Source organism: Carettochelys insculpta, chromosome 22 (genome assembly GCF_033958435.1).
Source record: "Carettochelys insculpta isolate YL-2023 chromosome 22, ASM3395843v1, whole genome shotgun sequence".
Taxonomy (NCBI): Eukaryota; Metazoa; Chordata; order Testudines; family Carettochelyidae; genus Carettochelys; species Carettochelys insculpta.
In genome coordinates, this window is record NC_134158.1 from 8,227,367 (window position 1) to 8,232,880 (window position 5,514).

At 49.1% G+C, this 5,514-nt stretch overlaps 1 non-coding gene across 1 annotated transcript; it reads left to right on the forward strand.

Annotated features, from left to right (window-relative positions):
• Positions 1–5,101: 5,101 nt before the first annotated feature.
• On the forward strand, positions 5,102–5,202 carry TRNAR-UCU (transfer RNA arginine (anticodon UCU)). The gene is made up of 2 exons: positions 5,102–5,138; positions 5,167–5,202. It is a non-coding gene; the product is annotated as a tRNA-Arg (tRNA).
• Positions 5,203–5,514: the final 312 nt, after the last annotated feature.

Sequence of the window (5,514 nt, forward strand, 5' to 3'; positions counted from 1 at the left end):
GGGTTGGAGCTGGGGATAAGGGTTCAGTATGCAGCAGCTGCCCCAGGGGTGAAAGACAACCCCAGCAGCATGGGACCAAGGGAGAAACACCTCTCCCTGTTTACTGCAGGAGGAGCAGGCACAGCTGGGGGAACAGACAGACACACAAACAGATAAATTCTCTGAAATATATAGCAGACAACTGCCCCTTTCTCCTCCTCTGCCCGCTGCTGGCCCACAGGCATTATAGCTGTCTCAGTCCAAATCTCTGGCCCCTTGCTGCCCCCTGGTGGTCATTCTACAGTACAACTGTCCTTCCTACCAGACCCCTTCCCTTCCCATTTTCTTTGAAATAATTAAATTCCAGGCACATCCCATTGTCCTGGCACAGCCAAACCCTTAGGGTAGGTGTACACAGCAAGCTTATTTCGAAAAAACAGCTGTTGTTTTGAAATAGCTATCCTAGCCTGTGGACAATACTTTCAAAATAGCAGCGGGCTTATTTTGAAATTGGTAAACCTCATTGCACGAGGAATGGTTCCTATTCTGAAACACCTAAAAAATTAGGAAGAAGGGTGCTTTCGAAAAGGGGGCTTCCTTTCGAAGGAACCCTGTCCACGAGGCGCTTTTGGCTTTTGAAAACAGCACTTCCGCAATGGGCGACTGGCTGCCATTATGCAAATGAGGCACTGAATATGCAAACCAACGCCTCATTTGCATTTTCGATTGGCCACGTTTTCATGCCCTTTTTGAAAGGGGACTGTAGTGTAGATGCCGCTGTAATCATTCAGGCTGTGTCTACACAGCAGCTTTACTCCCAGACAGATTATTCTGGAAGAGCCCGTTCTGGGATATCTTACTGTCAAATAGCGCAGCTGTGCACAAAATGCATTTCAAAATAGTGCTTCTTGGCATTTAAGTCTGCAAAGTATTGAGAGGAGAGATCCTCTCCAGCTTCCATAAGGGCTCTGGGGTGCTATAGAGTGCTTGTTGGACTTCTAAATGACTAGACAGCCATCCAGTGGTTGTGAGTTCAGATCCCACCAGAGTCACTTCAGTTGCTCTGTGGCATTTTCCCAATAGGCAGCTGACTGGGCCTAAATGATGCAACTGGCTGCCAAGAGGTGGAAGCTCTTACCTGCCTACCATTCTGGGCTTCTTCTTGCACTGTGATGGTGTGTTAAGCTTCAACCCTCTCCAGGTCCTGCATTTACACAGACAGCCCCGGGCTGGGACGCCACCAGTTACATCTGGCTTTCTCTGACCCCCTCCTGAAGCAACAAGAAAGAGTCTCCAAATAATTCCCCCCAGTTCCCCAGCCTGTCACCCCGGAGCTGTAATATATGTCTACACACAAAAGGGCCTATTTCTAAACAGAGCCATTGGACACACTGTAGCTTATTTCAAAATAGCTTCACTCCCTGCCTAGGGCAGGGGGCTGGACTTGATGGCTTTTTTAGATCTCTTCCAGCTCTACTGTTCTATGATTCTATGAAATTCTGATGGAGCCAGTGTGGTCCAGCCTGGGATGTCTGTGTAAAAGCAGAACCTGGAGAGTTTTGCAGCTTATTACAGCATCATAGCATGAGGCAGAGAGCTCAGCAGTACCCTGCTGTCAAGGTGCATGCTGGGGAACATATCACAATACCTGCCCCTGCTAAGGTTAGGGTTAAAGGCATCTACTTCTGGTTAGCCAGATTTAGGGCAGCTCTTGGTCACCCTTGTGGAAGGCAGATAAGAACTAAAGTGACATTAGTGGGATTTGAACCTACAGCCTCTAAATGACTGATTTAGGCTTAGAAGGCCAAGGTGCTACCCATTGTACCACAGGGCCCTTCTTATAAAAGGGTGCTATCTCTCCTCTCTCTATGGTTGCAGCTGCATGCTGTTTTGAAATGCATTTTGTGTGTAGCTGTGCTATTTCAGAAAAGCCTCCCTCCCCTCTTTACTTTGCAGCTGCGCAATGGCTGCAGTAAAGGACAGAGCTGAAGTGAAGAAAACACTGCGGCACACAAGATTTAAACCCAGGTCAACATAACTACAAGGGTCCTCACTGTACCAGACTCTCAATGGAGTCAGGGCCAGATTCTCTAAATAGGTCAGAAGGGGTGGACTTTTCAGCTGTGTCTACACAGCAGCATTATTCCAGAAGAGGAATTCCACGATGGCTCATTCCAAAATAGCACCACTCCACCACACGCATTTCGAAAGAGCATCTCTACGTGCGATAGAGCCTATTTTGAATCACAGCCATCGGACACACTCTGGCTTATTTTGAAATAGGCTCTATTGCCCATCTACACAGCCCCGATTTGGAAACAGCTGTTGTTCCTTGTAGAACGAGGCATACCTAATTTGAAATCAGCCAACTGTGGTTCGAAATAAGTTGTGTTGTGTAGACGCTTGCAAAGGTATTTTGAAATAACGGCCGTTATTTCAAAATAACTTTGTTGGGTAGACACGCCCGCAGGTGCCCCTGGACTCCTTGTTTTTTTGTTTTTTTTTTTTAACTTATCTATAGTTGATGCAGCTATTGTATATTTTACCTAAAACAGAGGTTTTTGGTAGACTCGGTTACATAGGTGGGTGCATGGCCTCATTGGTTAGTAGCTGCAGCGGAGTGCCTAATACACCCACACCAGTCAAGCTTCTGACTATGGAAGCATATAACAGCTCTGGGGTGGTAGGCTGGGGAAATTAGCTGGAAATTGGTTTATAACTGGCTAGAAGCCTGGCTGTAATCGGTGTGTTCCAGCCTGGGACGGTCTGTGTAAGTGCAGGACCTGGAGAGGTTTGCTGCTTGTTATAACATCACGGTGTGAGGGAGAGCCCAGAGTTGTAGGGAGAGGGCTCAACAGGACCCCCATGCCAAGATGCACACTGGGGAACATGTAGTAATAGCTCCCCTTGCCAAGGTGCAGGTACAGGCATCCACCTCATTTAGCTGAGTTTGGAAAAAAGAAGATTGGGGGGCGACATGATAGCGGTTTTCAGGTATCGAAAAGGGTGTCACAAGAAGGAGGGAGAAAACTTGCTCTTTTTGGCCTCTGAGGTTAGGACAAGGAGCAACGGGCTTAAACTGCAGCAAGGGAGGTTTAGGTTGGACATGAGGAAAAAGTTCCTAACTGTCAGGGTGGTCAAACAGTGGAATAAATTGCCAAGGGAGGTTGTGGAATCTCCATCTCTGGAGATATTTAAGAACAGGTTAGGTAGATGTCTATCAGGGACCGTTTAGACAGTACTTGGTGCTGCCACGAGGGCAGGAGGCTGGACTCAATGACCTCTCAAGGTCCCTTCCAGTCCTAGTATTCTATGATCTCCTGGTAGCCAGTCATACAATTTAGCACAGGTCTTGCTCTCATTTGGCTGCCCTTTGTGTAAAAAGCCACCGTGGAGGACAGGCAAGAACTAGTATGACCTGAAGGATTTGAATCCCCAGCCTTTGGATGAAGGTCTCATGTTTCAGCCCCTTTTAGGGGGCCCTAGGCAGCCCCTGGCACTACAGAGCCCTTACTGCATTAATGTGATGTCTCTCCTTTCACAACTTTGCAGCTTTGCATTCATTGTGGTAAAAGACAAGGCAGATCTGAGGCAAGCGCTGCAGTGCATGGGATTTAAACCCAGATCAAAATGACAAGGAGCCATGTGGCTCCAAACCACCACAGGGCTTTTCAGGGCATGGTAAAATCCCCAACCATCCATTACCCTGCACCTGTCTGCAGCCAAAGCAACCCCAGTAGAGTTCGGTTGTCTACACTGCTGGTTTTACACTTCCTCCCAGGGGCTGCGGGTGAGCTCCCTGAGAGGCTCCGGTGCCTGGAGCCTCACCTCTAGCAGGGCCCTGTGCCAGCAGAAGGTGGGTTTGGCTTCTTTTTCGCGATCCCATTTCCCCCTGAATTCTCTAGCGTAGTTGTTCCCAACCTGGGGCTGGTGGACCGCTGAGGGTCCACAAGGGTATTAGGCATTATTCTTCTCTTTATCTACGGCTACACATGCCCCTCCCTTTCCGAAGGGGCATGTAAATGAAGGGGGCCACCAATGCTAATGAGGCACTGATATGAATATTCAGTGCTTCTTTTGCATAATACCAGACACCTGCAGTGTCAAAAGGAAACCCCATTTCTGAAAGCTCCCTTCTTCCCAATTTTTTTCAGGAAGAAGGAGGCTTTGAAAACAGGGTTTTATTTTGAAAAAAACCCCGTCTACCCCCCTGTTTTGCTTTCGAAAGACTCTCTTTTGAAAATATGATTGTGCAAACGAAGTGTGAGATATGCAAATCGGTGCTTCATTTGCATTTCCCACTTGCCTCATTTCCATTCCCCTTTCGAAAGGGGATGGTAGCGTAGATGCAGCCACTGGGTTATCAATTTCGAGATACCGCACCCGTTATTTGAAATAATTTCAAAATAACATGTGCATGGTGTAGATGACAGCTAAGTTATTTCGAAACAACTAGGTAGTGTAGCTGTAGCCTTCAAGTGCTCTGGAAATAAGCTCAGGAACTGGTGCCGGTGCCTGTACTATTCACCAGGGTGGATGGACGGTGGACCGAGTAATATCTTACCCTGGTCGTGCTTCTGAGCTGGCATTCATGTGACTCAGCTGGGGTGTCTCATACAGGGGATGTCTGTGTGAGTGCAGGAGCTGGAGGAGTTTGCAGCTGGTCACAGCATCCCAGTGTGAGAGGGAGCCCAGGTGGGTGAGGCAGGTTTCTCAGCGGAAGCCCTGTTCTGGGCGGCAACCTGAGGAACCTGTCACAGCTAGAACTTCTCTCTAGCCAGAGTGACAGTGACAGGACTCTCAGATCGGGAGGAGAGGAGGCTGATCCCCGATGGAGTAGCAGGGGAGGAGAGGCCCCCCAGCAGAGGAGGTAGTCAGGCAGTGCCTATCTGCCTCCTCTCTTCTCCTCTCTGGTACCCTGGGGTGAGGCAGTGCCCAAGGCTGTGGCCCTGCCCCTCTCTTCTGCTCATGGGAACACTGGCCTGAGCTGCCAGGCTGGGCACTCAGAGGCAGGGCTGCCAGCTCCGCCCTGCAGTTGAGTTTCAGTATTTCAGAAGCACGTCCCTAGCAGTTGCCACGATGCAAAATAAAGAGATCAAAAGAGAGGCTTTTGCATGTGCCTGGCTCTGTGGTGCAATGGACAGCACGTTGGACTTCTAATATGCTAATGGCTGGTGTGTAGAAGACATTCAAAGGTTGTGGGTTCGAGTCCCACCAGAGTCAGTTTTACAGAAGAGATGACCCCTTAAGCAGGGCCGAGAAGAAGACAAAAAGGCACACCTGGCTGCCAACAGGTGCATCTCCCTTGTCTTCCAGCAGCCAGGTTTTCTGCCACAGGGAAAGATGCAAAGAAAAACAAAGACCCTCAAGGTGACCCTGTGGGAGCTGAGGCCAAACACAGATTATTACAGCAGCTCCTTTGCAGTCCAGCCAGATGCCCCCTTCTGCCCTTGCAGGGGTAGCAACTCTGTCCCTCAGCAGTGGACTGAAGGGACCCAGCCTCTCTCTGAAGAGGCTGAGGTTTAAGCCTCTCCA